Source organism: Macrotis lagotis, chromosome 2 (genome assembly GCF_037893015.1).
Source record: "Macrotis lagotis isolate mMagLag1 chromosome 2, bilby.v1.9.chrom.fasta, whole genome shotgun sequence".
NCBI classification, from domain to species: domain Eukaryota; kingdom Metazoa; phylum Chordata; class Mammalia; order Peramelemorphia; family Peramelidae; genus Macrotis; species Macrotis lagotis.
The window spans coordinates 80,641,486-80,659,919 of NC_133659.1; the positions used below are offsets into that span (position 1 = coordinate 80,641,486).

Here is an 18,434-nt window from a genome sequence, read left to right on the forward strand (position 1 = left end):
TTTCCCAAACTTCTCATTTATTTCCTCTTTCTGCCTATATTCTGTATTATACTTTGATGACAAATTGCATCTTTTCCGCTTTCCTTCTGTTTGCTTAATGTTCCCTACTATACTTCCCCATTCTTGTTCTTGGATCACATAAATATGTGTTCTTAATATATGTTAATTCCTCATTTTGCCTATCATATTTCTTTTGAAAAAATGTATGTTCTTTTTTTTTTTTTAGGTTTTTGCAAGTTAAATGGGGTTAAGTGGCTTGCCCAAGGCCACACAGCTAGGTTATTATTAAGTGTTTGAGACTAGATTTGAACCCAGGTACTCCTGACTCCAGGGCCGGTGCTTTATTCACTGCACCACCTAGCTGCCCCAAGCAGTGAATCTTGTGGATCCTCAGTCAGAAAGACCTGAGTTCAAATCCTGCCTCAGACACTTGTTAACTGTGAGACACTGTCTCAGTTTCCTCATCTATAAAATGTAAATAATAATAGTATCTATTTGCCTTTCAGGGTGCCTGTATGACTCAAATGAGATAAAATTTGTAAAGTGATTTTTGCAAACTTCGAATATATAGCTATATCCGTACTAGCTGTTGTTTTTATTTCTTCATTGTTCTTACTCCCTATATCTAGCTTGTGGAAGGCATATAGATAAATGTTGCTCTCCCCAGCCCTTTCAGCTCAAAGCTCTGGGTGCAGGAAACCTAGCAAACAACTTAGCAACCTTTTGTAAGATACATCCCATTCCTGGCCAAGAGCCTGTCATCTCAATATTTTAAGCTATGGTCCATTCTTAGACACTACCCTCTTAACCAGAGATTCATTTCCCAAATCAGTTTTTCCTTTCCATATGTTTTGTCTCCAAAATGCTACAGTGAAAAAATAAAGACTGTGCTCCTAAGATACTTAATTTATTGCTCCAAACTTTATTATCTTTGGCAGTGCTTTTAAGGTTGCTTCTGGTCATGTAATGTGGTTCACCAGAAATGGGTAATAGCCATCTGTTTTGCTAGGCTTTGGTAGGTTCTCTGTCATGTCTTGGCTATATGTTCTGGGAACACAAAAAGCTTCTTTTTTGTTATGAGATCAACAAATAGTTGATGAGATACTTTTCAGCAGGGAAAACCCTACCACTGCTTCTCTTTTCTTTTTCCTCTGACTGGATGATCACCTCCTTGATGACTTTTCTTGGCTGTAGCATTCTTTTTTTTACAAGGAGTTACATTTCCCAGAGACTCTCCGGTTCTATGCAAAGTCTAAGCAGATAAGGAATCTCCTAAAGATAGTGAGATTCTCTAGGTGCTCCTTTTGATATTTACTAAGGATCCTGAGCCTTGAGACACTACAAGGCTGTATCAATGAAATCCATATTTACTCCAACAATTAGCACAGTGTCTGACAAGTAGTAAGTACATTGCAAAAGTGTTTTAATCATCTCTTTTAAAAGAGATTTTTTTTTGAGGTCTGTTCAGGGAAAATTAAGTGAATTACCTACATTTATCTATATGCATTGGATGGGCAGACTATTTTAATGCTCTATATATACATATACATCTACATTTACACATATGCATATATATACATACATATGTATGCAGCAACATCTATCATCTCTCTATATCTATCAATCTCTCTATATCTATCTATTTATCTATCATCTATCTATCTATCTATCTAATATATGAACTGGATCCAAAGTTGAATAAGAGGTAGTTATAAGGTTGAATTGAATTTGGGAAATTGGCTAATTTTCCTGTTTCCTGCTTTCCAAAACCATATTTTTTGGGGGGAGGGGGTTTTCAAGGCAACTGGGGTTAAGTGATCTACCCAGTGTCACACAGCTAGGCAATTATTAAGTATCTGAGGTCGGATTTGAACTCAAGTCCTTCTAACTCCAGGGCTGGTGCTCTATCCACTGTGCCACCTAGCTGCCCCCCAAAACCATCTTTTTAATGCTATTATTTTCCTGTTATTCTTGGTGGTTGTTAATCATAGAACACTCACCTCAGAAGAATTAGGATTTTCATACCCCAAAGAGGATTATAAAGATTCACAATGCATGTAAGTAAGCTTCAGTCATTTGTCAATGACAACATCTTCAAAGAGTTTCATAAACATCATCATTAAAGATACAGCTGATTAATACCACAACTGGGTCTGTATCCTGAAGAGATCATGGGAAAGGGTAAAAACCACACATGTATAAAAATATTCATAGCAGTTCTGTTTGTGGTAGCAAAGAATTGGAAATCAAAGAGATGTCCATCAATAGGGGAATGACTGAACAAATTGTGGTTATGTATGATGTAACAACTGTTGTTCTATTAGAAATCAGGAGGGATAGGATTTCAGAGAAGCTTGGAAAACCTTGCATGAATTGATGCTGAGTGAGATGAACAGAACCTGAAGAACATTGTACACCCCAACAGCAACATGGGGGTGATGATCAATCGAAGGACTTACTCCATCAGTGCAATAATCAGGGATAATTTTAGGGGATCTGAGGTGGGAGAATACCATCTGTATTCAGAGAAAGAATTGTGGAGTTTAAACAAAGTCCAAAGATTATTAATTTCAATTTTTAAAAGTTCTTTTATATATTACATAATTTTGCTATCTCTAATATTTTTTCTTCCTTTTGGATTTTTTCTCCACGTATTCAATTTTGATATATGTATATCATAGAAACAAATGCAAAGACTATCGGTTTGGCTTCTGTTGGGAGGGAGGAAAATTGTAAAATTCAAAACCTTGCAAAAAAAGATTGGTAGAAACTACTATTGTATATAATTAGAAAACAAAATATGTATATTAAAAAGCTGATTAAAAATGGAAGTCAAATGTAGGATAATAGATGAACAATCTGAGCACTTTATTTCCATCCATAATATATTTTTTGAAAAATAAAGGAAGGATTTCAGGTAAATCCTCTGGTGGATTTAAGGAAAGACATGGGGACAAGAATTGCATAGGATGAAAAGACATGAATAGCTTGGGAGTTTTGTCCGTGAACAATGTACTACAATAGTAAAATCATGGATTCATCTATCCATCCAACATTTTAAAAATTCCTATTAAGTATATTTATCATATTAGTCATGTCTATCACATTAATGTGATTCTGATCAAGGTTAAGTGTGTAAATATTTCCAGGACCTTGTGAAATGCGTTAAGCCTCATTGAATATTTGAAGGATATGCAATTTCTTCTGTTTTGAGAACCCCTGATATGACAACTGCTTCCACCAAAGCATTGTAATCTATGCATGACTTATTAGGTAAATCTCAATTAGTTTCCTGAAGTGTTGAGAGCTGAAGTGACTTCTCCAAGGTCACATAGAAAATCAGGGGACAGCTAGGTGGCACTGTGAATAGGGCATCAGCTTTGGAGTCAGGAGTACCTGAATTCAAATCCAGCCTCAGATACTTAATAATTGCCTAGCTGTGTGACCTTGGGCAAGTCACTTAACTCCATTGCCTTAAATACATTGAAAAACATTTTTTTAGAAAAAGATCACATAGAAAATCAATATCAGAAAATGAATTTGAAGCTAGATCTTTCTGAACCAAAGCTGGTGGATATTTCAGTGGGTAGAACACTAGACCTAACAATCAGGAAGACTTGAGTTCAAATCTAGCCTTAATCACTTACTATATAATCCACTGTAAGACAATATCTTTCTGCCTTAGTTTTCTCATTTGTAAATTGGGAATAATGATAACCCTTCATTCTAGGATTGTTGTAATGATAAAATTAGATGTATATAATTGTTGGTATTTCCATATAGTACTTTGACAATTTGCAATCCTCAAAGTACTATATGGAAATACCAACAATTATTTTTAAGTCTAGTGATCTTTCCAATATGGTGCCAAGTCTTTTAAATGTAACTATGATTTAAACATCGTAGATGTTTAATGAACTTTTGTAGTGGTTGTTGTTTTTGCTACTGCTGTGGCTATCTTCTCTAACCTTAATCTTTCCCCCCTCAGGGATCCAGAGTCAACTCTCTCTTTGCTTTCAACAAATATAATCTAGCTCTCCTTCCTCACTTGGCTATCCATCCCACCTGCAACCCCTGAATCATAGGAACCTATTTTCTCTCTTCATCTTTAAAAGAATTCACAGCCTCAAGGCTCAATTTTTATTGTCTTGAATCCTTGGACCTGGTTAGGGTGCAGGGAATGGTTTTGTGAACTGCTCAAGGACCCTTTTAGGTCAAATGGGAAAGAATCAGAGAGACTTTATGGGAAGTTAATGAAGGAGTAAGTTAAGAGGAAGCTTGAATTATCAGGAGAGGGTGTTAACATGTGAACAGTGTGATATTTAAAAACTGGAAACAATTCTATAAGCCTCCCATGAAAGCCAGTTCCTTCAGAGTCATAGCAGCTAAGTCGGCATGCCTAGTTTCCCATAAAACACTGTCATCTGCTCACCTCTTTAAAACATTCTAGAGAACATTGGGTGAGAAACTTCTTTTCATTTTTTTCCCATCAAAGGCATCTTGATTCACAAATGGAAAAAAAAAAGCTGAGGGAAACATAAGAAAAAGCCATCTTAAGTTATTTAGCTTTGGTTTTGAGGTTTTTTTTCCCCTTAAGAGAATTATTGAAGAAGTTCCCTATTTGCCTTTTATTTTTTAAAAAAAATTAAGACTTAAATTCAGTCTAAGGAACTTCAGAAGATAAATAAGGAAATAAAGACCTTCTCTTTTCCTGTCAATTCTTAATAATCAAAGGGATACATTAATGTTTCTCTTTACTCAAACTACGTTGTCTTATCTCATACTTTGGTAAGCCTTTCATAGATTGAAATGGAGATTTGAGCAGATTGTTAATTCCTTGAGGGGAAAAAACACTCTCTAATCTTCATACTTTAAAGTGTGCCTACCACAGGATCCTGTACATAATAAGTGTTCAGTAAACATTTATTGTATGAATAAATGAAGCCTAAAAGAAAAAAAAGAATTAAAAAATAGCAAAAGCAAATGAGAAAGGCACAAATAATCTCTTAGACCTAGGAAGGGGATCCTTGTGCTGCTTTTTTCTGAGCATATTCATGTAGATCTATGTACTATAAACTAGGCTAAACCCTTCACAAATATCTCATTTGATTTTCAGAATCCTGGGAAGTAGATGCTATTATTATCTTCATTTTATAGTTGAAGAAACGGAGGCTTTGTGACTTGCCCAGAGTCACATAACTAGTGTCTGATACCAAAATTTGAACTTGGCTCTTCTTGATTCTAGGACCATTCTCTTACCACATTTAGGCCATCTAAATGCCTAATTGGTTCATTTCTAAGTATTGGTAACTGTTTTCCATTTTTAATCAGTAACAGAGTTGGAGTCAGGAAGACCTTGTTTGAATCCTGCCTCAGACACTTATTAACTATAAGAACCTGGGCAAGTCCCTTATCTTCTATTTTTCTCAGTGTTCTGTGATATGAGGATAATAATTCCACCTAGCTCTCAGGTTGTTGTGAAGAACCTATAAAATAATGTTTGTGAAGTGCTTCACAAAACCTTAAAGCAATATATAAATACTCGTTATTGCTATTAGTTTTGTTTTATTTTAATGTGAGCGAATTTCTAAAGAATAGTAAGGTATGAGAAGGGTGAATAAAAAATATGTAAATTTAACCCTAGGGGGATACATGAAAGATGAAGGATCCTCACTTACTTGTTGAGTTAATGTGAGCTGTTCAGATGAAGTGATACCCTGAAACCCAATCCCTGTAACCAAATAAACTAGACCCTTTCCAAATCATCACCTTTTTTCTTTCACCACCTTCCAGTAGCAGGGGTGTATTTTTCTTTTAAAAACTATAGGAGCAATTGGAGTAGCAGTTTTCCAGTAACATTAAACAAATGGCAGTGCCCAGAAAATATCATCATAAGCACTTACGTTCCAGGATGTAGTCCTTTGCAGTGACAAGAATTCATTGAGTAAGCATTTGCCTTACATTGAGCTCTATGATGCTCCAGAGGCGTTGTAGATAATTATCTTATAAAACCAAAGCCCTGCCTGGCTAACGTATGCAAAATGGCTCTGGAGTATTAGTCACTGAGTCTTGGTAAGGGTGAGGTCTTTTGTAAATTTTCTAAGATCAAGTCTGTTAGGTGTGCTTAGCATGGGTGGATTAAAATCTGACTGGATCAGAAGCCAAGCCTGTCGTAAGCGGTATCTTAATGAACTTTCTTCTTCACCAGGGTCTTAGTATTGCCTCATATAGCTAACATTTACAATTACTGTTTATTTTTACAAAATATATTGTGGAAGGAGCACTGATTCTTCAGTCAGAGAGTCTGGGTTCAAAGCCCACTTCCTATGTTTATGTTCATGTGACCTTGGGCAAGTCACAATCTCTCTTGTCTCAGTTTCTTCATTTATAAAATGAAAGACTTGAACTAGATGGTCTCACAGAGTCCCTTCTAGCTCTAAATCAACTATCCTATGATCCTATGATTATTTCATTTGAGCGGTAGTAACCTTGTAAGGGAGATCCCACAGGTATCATTCTTACCATTTTACAGCAAGGGAAACTAAGAGAGAGAGATGAAGACATTTGTCCATAATCACACAGCTAATTCTGGATATGAAATTTGAATCCAGTCCTCTTACAACTCCATGCTCTTTCCATTATACTAATTCTTTCACTAAATATTTGCTATAGACAAATATTGTCAGTGATGTGGTTCAGTGGCTAGAATACTGACCTTGGAGTCAAAAATACTTGAATTCAAATCAAGTTGCAGACACTTACTGGCTGTGTAACTCTGGGCAAGTCACTTAATCCTATTTGCCTCAGTTTCTTCATCTGTAAAACAAGCTGGAGAAGGTGATAAATCACTTCTAAGACAACCCCAAATGAGATCTCAAAGAATCAGACACAACTTAAACAATTGAACAATGAACACACTGACAACAAAAATAATACATTTCAAATAAATGTATTGTCTGGTAATTAATTGGATTTGGGAAGTAAGTGGAATCAAGGGAGAAAACAAATTATGAATATTCTAGGGAGTTGTTTCAAGGATTAAAGCAAAGTAGAACAAATGAGAAATATGCAGTCTGTCCTTATGTGTTTGCTTGGCTAACTTTTTAACAAATATCTTTCAGAAATGAATAAAGTTTGTCACCATAAAATTAGATAATTGAGAAACAGGTTAGCTATACCCTACTGCTTTAACCAACTGCTATTGGTTTATTAGTAAATTAATACCAGAGTTACTTTGTCATAGTGAATAGACAGCTGGCCTCAAAACTTTGAAGACCTGACTTCAAGTATTTACTTGGTCATTTCTTTGTTGTGTGTTTCTGGGAAAATTATGACCTCTCAGAGCTTTAGGTAACTCTCTAAGATTCTGCAGGCACCTGAATTGGTAAAGGAATTTCTTCATGGTTGAAGCTCTCCTGTAATAATGAAATCACAGGTCCAATCCCTATGCTTATCTTCTAGTAAATTAAGGTTGCCTGATAAACTAACCACATGAACTAACTACGTGAATTAATATGAATGAGGTTGAGGGTTAAGGACAGAAGGGACATTAAAAGGTCAGATACAGATTGCAGTGGAGAGGAGTGATAGAATGTGAAAAGACCTATAGACATCCTTTAGACTGTGAGCTCCTTGAGCACATAGTTTGTTGCTTGCCTTTTTTTTTTTTTTTTGGTATTCTCAGCACTTAACACAGGGTCTAGCACATAGTAAATGTTTAATACATGTCTCTTGATTGACTGCTTATGGGTCATTTCATAAGGGTGAAGCACAAACTGTTCTGGAGAGTGAAGCAAAATAAAATTGATGAAATAGTGGGGGATGATGTGGGGGAAATCTGGAAGAATCAAGATTGCAGCTTGGGTTTTATAGGGAACTTCTGTGAATTGTGAGCAGGATAATGGTTGGAAACATAATTTTTAAATATTTATATTCAGGATATTAAATGTGTAGGAAAGATTTGAGAAAGGAGATGGTGGGAGATAGAAAATGTGCTAGCTGCCTTTTGATGATGATACTCTCTTTCATATCTAGGTTCTGAAAATCAGAAGTATTGCTGACTCTTCCTGGGCCAAAGCTTGTGAATTCCTCTCTCCATCTTCACAACTATCACTCCAGGTCAAATGCTATTCATTTTTTCTTTGGGATTTTTGCCATATCCACTTAACAACTTCCAGTGTTTTCCTGCTTCAGTCATACACGGAGTTGACAAAACAGTCTTCCTTTAGCACAGGTCTGGCCATGTCACTGTCTTGCCCAAGAATTTTCAGACTCTCCATTGCCTCAAATAAAATAGTCTTCAGGCTACTGTTTAAAGCCCTTAAAAATCTGGCTCCAGTTTACCTTTTCAGATTATTTTCTATTGTCCCCTTTACACCTTCTGTATTTCAGTCAGATTAATTTACTTGCTCATTCCCTAGATCACCATTCTATTTCTTACCTCCATATCTTTGTACAAGGTAATTTATATGCCTGGAATAAACTCTTATTTCACTTTAATCTAGATGACCCCTCCAATCCTCCTGGCTGTTAATATGTTCCCTTCAAATGACCTCGTATTTATTAATCTGTATAAATACTGTATCTTCCCAGTAGAATGTAAGTTCTCTGAGACCAGGGCCTGCTTTTTGTTGGTTTTACATCAATTACCTCTAGCACAGTGCCCCTGAATCTTTTATGTACTTGATAAATTCTTGGCAAATAAAATAGAATAAATTAGGATGGGATGGGATAGAACAGAACAGAATTTCCTTTTCATAATATTGACTATATTCTTTTACAATGCAATTTTTAAAGAGGCAGAAATTGATAATAGCTGACAAAAATCACATAATTGAAAAATAGGAAAGGTTTAGCAAGGACTCTGTCCAAAGGAGCATATGGTGATTCAGAAGTAGAACTGGGGAAGGAAGACAGATATGACTCATACTCCAATATTCTAGCTATTAGAAGATAGTGCCCTAACAATTCTTTTATGAAGGTTGGATCAGAAAGGACTAGAAATGCAAGCAAACAAACCTCAAGGACAGGCTTCTTTTCTTCACTGTTTTATTTACTATTCTTTATAATTTAACTTCAGACTGTTTCCATATTAAAAGAAATTCTTCACTTTATAGTTTTCTTTTTCTACTTTGAATCCCTTTATTTTTCCCATTTTTTTCATCTTATCGAAAGTAACTTCTTCTTTTGAAATCTTTAGATATTCAGACCTCTGTCCATGATTACTTGATTTTAAAAATTGCTTGGTCACTCTTATTCAAACTACCTATCTACAATTTGATTTCCTTCTTTGTGCTTGTTTAGGGAGGAAATGTGATATAATTTGATAAAAACAGACCATAAGACCCTGAACAAGTCAGAGCCTCTCAGTCTCCAATAAATGCTCTAAGACTAGGTTTTAAAAAGTTATATCATGTTATATTAGTTATATTAAATATATAATTTTGTTATGATATTGTAGATATATATCGTATTAGTGATTTTTTCAATTGAAATTTTGTTTTATTTTTTTCCAGTTAATGCATAAGCAGTTTTCAACATTCATCCATTAGCACATTTATGAGTTCACATTTTTCTACCACCCTCCTTTTCCTCCCTCATGAGCAATCTGGTAAAAGTTGTATGTGTTCATATATTAGATACTTAAATTATATTATTAGAAACTGAATTTCATACAACCCTGAAATCACTGACAAAACCAAACTGCATTAGACTTGATAGAATGCTATTTTTATTTTTAAACTGTCTACCTCTGGTCTGACATTTTCTCTGCTTCTCAGTGCTCATCTCTAAGTGCTCTGTTTCTTAGTGTACTTCACTTCCTTTAGTTCCTTCTTCTAAAGTGCTCCCAAGAGATCACCATTATTTCAGATAGGAAATTTCAGTGGTGGTAGCTTAAATTCACATCTTTGAAAACTTGCCTGCCAACCCCAGAAATATTCTCATAATATATGTATTGAGAATTTAGACTCCTTTCTGAGGAGACAGACCAGGTGGTTGTCAAACAGAAGGCATCTCAGTATTAGTCGGTAGTAATTTTCCACTCAAAACATCACAGATTTCTTCACTTTATATTTGACCTTGGAACCATGGGTTTCCTGTTCAGCAAAATTCATTCTCAATTATTTAAAGTATAAACATACTATGCTATTATATGAGAAAATCTCTACCATATACTGTCAAACTAATATTTAGGTTGTCAGTTGATTAGCACACAGCCACAGAATCTAGTTCAACAGAACTATTCACTAGAACTCTTAAGAGGAGGTCTCTCCATGCAGATCTAAACAACTCCAATCCATTTACCCCCAAACTCTTTTGCTTACTCTTAATATCAGACATTGGATTTATTTAAATTTCCTTATCAGAAATCTCAGAATCTTGTAAAAGTGAATCAATGTTAGTGTCACTTTTATTCAGTCTCTTCTGCTCTTCTGAGTGGTGAGCAGAGCCATGAACTCCTCCAATTCTTCCATTTAAAGAGACCATCCAGACCAGCCATCTTTTTGTTTCCTACTGTGTGATTTCTCCATAAGGCCTCACTTTCTTCCTTCTGCTGGCCCCTTTTCAGTTTCCTTTTTTTTTTAATGTTGTCTCCAACCATTAGATGATAAACTCCTTTAGAACACAAACTGCTTTTGTTTTCCTATTTTGTACCCTCAGCACTAGACACAGTCTGGCACATAGTAGGTACATAATAAATAATTATTGACTTATCCAACTAATTTAGTCCTTTCAAGTTAACAATCATTTATTGAGTAACCATAGTGAGTCAGATCTATATGTAAATGCTAAATACTAAATCCTTTTTTTGCTAATCTCTACATGTAAACCTTTCTGCCTTTAACCATTTGAATGAAACTTGGTGTTTTTCTTCTGTCACTCACATAGCATTGATTCCACAAAATGCTCCCTAATTGTGACTTCTATAATTTTTTTGATGAGTATACATACCTTCCCCAGATGACTTTTGCCTGGAAAAATGATCCTTTCAGTGGTTGTTCTTTTAGGGGTATTCCTAGGGACTCTCCTCACTTCTGATCCCCATTCCCCCAGAGCTCTCCCAAAGATTCAAAAAAGGTTGGCCTCTGCTCAAAACCATTTCTGAGTGCTCAATGATATTTCTTTTGACAAAACAAATGGAAGAATTTTAATTCAAAGGGAAAAATATTTAATAAAATGCAAAGAGTCTAATGATAAGAGAATCTTCCATCATACATAATGAGGTACAGTCTGATCTAGATGTGGTTACTATTTATGGGAGTTAAATAGCTTTATATGTTAGAAAGAACATTGAATCAGGAATTCTGGAATTCATTGCCCTCCTCTGATATTTATATCTATGTGACTTTAATTTAATCATTTAATCACTTTGGGTACCATTAATAGAATGAAAGTGTTTGTCTAGATAGCCTCTGAAGGCCCCTTGAATTCCATTTAATGATATTAGGGATAGGAATAAGTGACAGGAACAAAAAAATAGATCATGGCATACCTTTGAGAAGCATCATCGCTCTGTGAAAAAGTTATGGGTCTTGGAGTCACTAGAGACCCATGTTCAAATCATGAAATTCTGGCAAATCATTTCAACACCTCTAAAATCTCAACCTGGGATTTCCCTTCTTGCTTTCCTAAGAGGAAACATGAATTCATTTCTGCATACATTGTTTTCTTAAGATTCTGTTTGAGGAACTCAGGTACAGATATATAGAAATGGAAAAGAGGGACACCAACAGCTTGGAGGATCTGGGGAAGACTGTTTGGAAGCAGTGGCCCTTGAACTGAACCTTCAAGAAAGGTAAACATTTGGATCAGTTTCCTAACCTTTTTGCATCATGAACTCCTTTGTCAGTCTGGTGAAGCTTATGATTTCCTCCTCAGATAAGAGGTTGTAAATACACAAAATATAAAACATAGAATACAAAAGAAAGAAATTATATTAAAATTAAAATTCAGTTTTCAAAATGTTAAAAAAAGTTTTTTTTTTTTTTAAAGTTCCATATCTAGAGAGTTGGCGTTCAGAAAATTCAGATAGATAATAGTTACTTAAGAAACTTTTAAAGGTTTGAGATTACATTTTAAGACTCTAGCTCTGTCTTCCGTTAAAACTTAAAAAATACTAAAGAAGCAAACTTGAAAGACTTGAGAATCTCATATGACCTGCGTAGCTGGATTGGGGAACCACATCTTTGTCCATTTTTATTTCTTTGTTTAGGTAGAGAGGTGGGGCCAGACTATCCTCTACCTCCCTTCCATTTTGGATTACATTGCTTGATGTAAACTTGATCTTCATCTTATAGTCTTATATATCCTTGACACACTTCAGTATCAAATTTATGTATTTTCTTTGCTTGAACCATCAGATCCTCAGTTTTATTTCAGGTTCTTCCATATTTCTTTCATACTCTCCTTTTTATATGATCAGTTCTTGAAGTTATTATATTATGTAGGTATATTTGTATAATGGAACTGAGGAATGGAAATTTGATAATAGATCTAAGAAGTGGTTCAGGGTAAGGCATTTTTAAAAAGTTGGCACTGAGGTGGCTAGGTGGTGCAGTGAGTAGAGCACCTGCCCTGGAGTCAGGAGTACCTGGGTTCAAATTCAGCCTTGGACACTTAATAATTACCTAGCTCTATGGTCTTGGGCAAGCCACTTAACCCCATTTGCCTTGCAAAAAACAAAAAAAAAGTTGTCACTTTATTTCATGACTAGATGAAGCTAAATGATTAATAAACTACAAACTTCCACTCAAAACATCACAAAGCATCACATAGTATTACTGAAATAGGATATTGTTTTTAAAGAAAGCTATAGCAGATTTACTATATTAGCTGAATTGAGTTAAATAATTTAATTGTAATTAATTTATATATTAATACATCAATATTATTAATTATTAATATAATCAGTAGTAACCATCAATATAATTAACAGGGCAATTATATTTTTATGTTAATATATTAATTATACAATATAATTATTTTATCTCGATTAATATAATAACATATTTAAATGTGCATATGTATATAAATGTATTTATGTATAATCATTATTATGATAATATTGTAGCACTTTACTCTAGTTCTACCTTTTCAAGGCTAGACAGCTAATTTCCTCCTACGGTTCTAGGATACTCTGAGGAGATTGGGCCATCTCTCTTCTGTAATGCCATTAACTCAAGCCCCCATTGGAGGTGCTCCATTTGTTAGAGGACTTAGGATAACCCAAGTTACATTTAGATAACTTCAGATTAGCTTTTCACAAAGAAATATTTTACTTCAAAGATATAGCAACAACATACAAACATTTTCCCAGTACCTCGGAAACTCAGTATTCCCCATACCACTTTGATCTTTTAGGGAAGGAGTAACAGTCACAATTTAACTTAATCAGGTCCACCAAATATATGTCCAAAGATGGCATAGCTGCTATTTTTTTGGGGGGGGGGCTGGGGGCCTAAAGGTCGCTCCAGATGACAAATTTCTTCCTGTTCCTCAAAGCATTATCAGTATGAGATTGACTCCAACATGTGGGCTAGACTCCTATGGCTCATGAACTTGAAACTCTCAGGGGTGGAGACTCCACTCCCTGTACCTAGAATGCTACGGACCCTTTTTCACAGAGGGATTGATGGCCCTGGGGGAGGAGAGAAGTTCAATGCCTGTCTAACACAGTTCCCTTACTGGAAGTCATGAGTAAACTAGTCAATTCACTCCTTCAGACACAACTAGAACAAAGAGAAGAGTCCAGAGCTGATTCAGACCCTTTAGAAGATGTTGACAATTGCTGTCAGGTAGCCAATAGAAAAATATTCCTCCCAATATGTAGTAGCTCAAGCAGAACCAGTTGTGAGATATCCACATATGCATTTCCCTCATAGATTATCACAATTTTCTTGGAAGCAACTCTCTCTTATCCTGCACATGGAGGTACCATCTCAGCAAGCAGAAAGGGTCCTAGAGGGCACTGGCTCAAACAGCATGGACATGTTGGTCATTTTATTTGTATAATTCCAAATTGCTTTTCAAATGGTTGTATTGATTCACAGTCCTACTAACAATATTATGTGACTTTTACACACTCAAACCAAATATTTATACCTTTTCTTGTTCCAATATTGGCTCTTTAATGCAATAGACTCCCATTATGATAATAATTAATTTTATGAAATTGTAATTGTAATTGTAATTGTAAAATTTAAATTTTACAAAATATTTTATATGTACATTATCATTTGAACCTCACAACAAGTCTATGGAGTAGATATTATGTATTATTATTATTATTATTATTATCTCCATTTTAGAGAAGAAAAAACTGAAAATCAGAGAAAATAACTAATTTCTCAGGGTCAGATAGCTAGTTGCAGAAGTAGAATTTGAACCCAGCTCCCTCCTGACTTTAGATTCAAAGCACTATTACACTGCATTGCCTTACTAATGATGTTAAGGGGCAGACAAGAATTATAGACAATACTATGCAAATGACTATAATTGCCTATATGTCTCTCAGCATTCCTCCCTACCTCTTCCTTGAGAGCTATTCCACATAATTAAAAAAAGAAGAAGAAAAAGAGGGGGGGAAAATCAGCAAAATCTTTTATTACATTGAAAAAGTCTGAAAATATATGTAATGTTCCAGTGGACCAACTACTTCTGCAATGGAGTGAGGGAAGGTATCTTTTTATAGATCTTCTCTGGGGCCATATTTATTCTTTGTAACTTTGTAACATTCACTTTTCATTGTTTTGTTTACATTCATTTACATATTTAGGCATTAGGTATATCTTATTGGCTCTGCTTACTTCATGAGGCATCACTTTTTCCATGTTTCTCTATATTCATAATAATCAATGCTTCCTACAGCATAATGATATTCTATTACATTCATTATATACCACAATTCATTTAGCCATTCCCTAACTGTTGGGTATTTATTTTATTTTTAATTCTTTACTACCACGAAAGTGTTGTTATAAATATTTTGGCATATATAGGACAAGCTTCTTAACAATAATCTCCTAAGGAGTATATGCCTTTCTGGCTCAAAAAGCATGGGCATTTTAGGCATTTTGTTTGTACAATTCCAAATTTTTAAAAAAACGGTTGTATTGATTCAAGCCCTAGTAAAAATATCATTTGATTTTTACACAGTCAAACCAAATATTTATACCTTTTCTTGTCCCACTGTTGGTTCTTTAATGTCTATAATCACTGTTGAAATCAGCACAGTTCCTGATATCATTTATAATTAGTTTAACTCCTCTGAAGCTTAGCACTTTGTACACTGAAGGTTCTTAATAAATATCTGACTGAATTATACACAAATACTGACATTTTCCTGCTCATTGAAGTCTTCAACCTTCACCCTCAAGACTTATCTCTTCCAACCTTTACCTTCCAACCTCTTCCAAGCTTTACCCAATTAAGGTCATTTCCAAGTTTTATAAACTTTCATAACAAGTTTGAGAAATACGGAAATATTCCTCTATACTCCCTCCTACTAAGTGCCTTCCCCTTTCACTAACTGTTGCTTGAAAACTCCCTATTAAAGAGCAATAATTTTAGTTTAATTCACTGATTTCTCTTATGAAATGGCAAATACTTATGGGCTGAATAGCTCCTTAAGAATTTATACTTTATAATCAATGAGTTTTCAATGCTTTCCTAACAACTAGCTATAGGAGGGAAGATTATCAAGTCATTAGGAGGAGAAGAGAGAAGGGTAGAAAACATGGAGACTTGAGAAACAGAAGATATTCTCTTTGATTTATAATTTTTCCAAAGGTAAGACTTTAACTATCCTGATCAATAATTTTCTTTACCTTCCCTGAATACTACAATATCATGCACTTGCTTTTCTCCACCAGGGTTTTCAAATACATAGCCTGAGTTCTTAAATTAGACAGTAGTCTCTTGAATACAGACCATTTTCTTCTATTTCTGTTGTATTTTCCTTAGTGTTTAATGGTATTGGGTACATGATTTGTTGAGTGATTGATTATTGGTTCTATTTTAAGCTTTTCAGAAATTCCTTATACTCATTTTAATGGAAAAGGCTTTTTCTTTTCAAAAATAGCAATGCCACTTTGTGTCCAGAACCAGGAGTTATGGGAGCATTGTACTATGCTCTGGTCAGATCAAATTTGAGTATTGTGATCAGTACTAGAGGTCACATTGTAGGAAAGATATTGATAAATTGTAGTATATTTAGAAGATGGTGACCAAGATGGTGGAAGGAGTTGTAGACCATGCTGCAATGAGATAGGTTAAAATAAGGAGTGTTTAGCCTGGAGGAGAGAAGACTTTGTACAGACATGACAGGTAGTGTTCAAATATTTGAAAAATCATGTGGAAGAAAGAATATTTTTATTTTACTTACCCAGTAAGGGCAATTCTAGAAGCAGTGGGTGGAGTTTGGAGAAAGGCAGATTTTTGATTCAATATAAAGAAAAACTTTCTAGCATTTAGAGCTGTACACAATAGAAATATGTAATACTTTGGAAAGCATGAGATACCCCTTCATTGGAGATTTTCTAATAAAATCTCATTGATTAATTGTTGGTAGGTGGTAATTCCTACTTAGGTGGAGGTTTGGACTAGGTCATTCCCAAGGTCATAGGGTCATAGATTTAGAGCTTAAAGGAAATTTATGGTCCGAGTCCAACTTTATAAATTAATGAAACTAAGACCCAGAGAGGTGAAATGATTAGCCCAGAATTATACAGCTGAAAAGTGTCTCAGATGAGATTTAAACCCAGCTTTTCCTATCTCTAACTCCATTATGCTATGTTGCCTCTCTGCCATACTAATTACAGTATACTATAAATATGATTTGAAAGACATCTTTAAAATATCCTTATGAGAACTGGAAATTGAGGGAATGCCCATAAATTGGGGAATGTCTGAACAGGCTGAACAAGTTATGGTATATGAATGTTATGGAGTATTACTGTTCTTTAAGAAACCATGACTTTAGAGAAACTTGGAAAGAATACATGAACTGATATTGAGCAAAGGGAGCAGAACCAAGAGAACACTGTACACATTAACAACAACACTGTGAGATGATCAGTTGATCATAGTGGATGCAGCTCCTCTCAGCAGTTCAGAGATCTAGGATAACTCTGAGAGACCTGTTATGAACAATGCCATCCACATCCAGAGGGAAAAAAACAAACCACAAAATCTAAATGAATGCTATGTTCATTTTAAAAAAAAACTTCTTTTATTTTTTCCTTCCTATCCCATGTTTTTTTCCCTTTTCCCTTAGTCCTAATTCCTCATGTCCAAAATGATTAATATGTAAACATGCTAAACACAAATGTACATATACGACTTTTACCAGTCTGTTTGCCACCAAGGGGAGGAGGGTGTGAAGGAAGAGTGGTAGAAAAAAATATATGTAATTTAGAAATATGCAAGTGGGTGAATGTTGAAAAATTTCCATAACATGTAACTGGAAAAATTAAATATCAATTAAACAAAAAAGAAAATTAAAAAATATCCTTTTGAGAAATTTTAATCTGTCAAACATTTCTCCCTCCCACCCCCAACCTTTAAAAATAAATTACAGATTTTCTCTGCTTAAAGCAACCTTGAAAATCTTCAAGGAACTTCTGACACTTTACCTGATATCCCTTTATTTACATCTAGAAATAAACTTACCAGCTAAGGGAGCATGCCCCAAATAGCTTTGAAAAATATCAGAAAGTGATTTGTCAAAGAAAATAATTTCTTTCCATTAAAGTCAGAGCCTTTTGCCCTTTCTCACTTGGCAGGACACAAGGTTTCTGTTGTTCCTAAGGCATCGTTAATGTTTGCCATGCCACCTGACAAGCAAACCCCACATGTCTGTGTTTGGTTTGATAAATGATTTGACCTTAGATGTTCATCAAAACTGACCATACTCCCTAACACATTCCTCTTTTTTTGCTGTCTTGTTTTTTGATGGTTACAAGTACCAGGAAATATAAATAGCTGTGTTTGAATGCACAAGAAGGACCCTGTGGGACAAACACAGTGGCAATCTAACACTAAGTCTTTTGAACTGGAACTAGCTGTGCTCTCTAGGGAAATAGAGCCAAATCCCTTGGAAATGTATGAACATATGTGTAGAATATAACTTACTCAGGATTTAACTTTCCTGCCCCTTTCCTCAGATCTGAAAGAGACCTCAGAAAATTCTAGTCTAATTTTATTTTCTATACCTAAGAAACAAATTTAAGAAAGGTTGAGACTTAATTAAAATGACCCAGTTGACCCATGTCCTGTTACTCCAGATTCAGAGCTCTCTCCACTGGTTTAAAGGCAATATGATTTGGAGAAGTTTTAATTTACTTGTTATACACTTCAAACTCCCTAGAAACTCACTTTATTGATAAATGGGAGGAAGCAATGTATATTTAGGGAAATTATATTTCTTTGCTTTA

General features: G+C 34.8%; 1 long non-coding RNA gene across 1 annotated transcript in view; it reads left to right on the forward strand.

The window, feature by feature from the left end:
• LOC141511069 (uncharacterized) overlaps positions 1-9,183 on the forward strand; it is a 93,808-nt gene extending 84,625 nt beyond the window's left edge. The window contains exon 3 of the long non-coding RNA XR_012475260.1: positions 8,035-9,183. This is a non-coding gene — a long non-coding RNA (uncharacterized LOC141511069). The remainder of the gene's footprint in view (positions 1-8,034) is intronic.
• Positions 9,184-18,434: the final 9,251 nt, after the last annotated feature.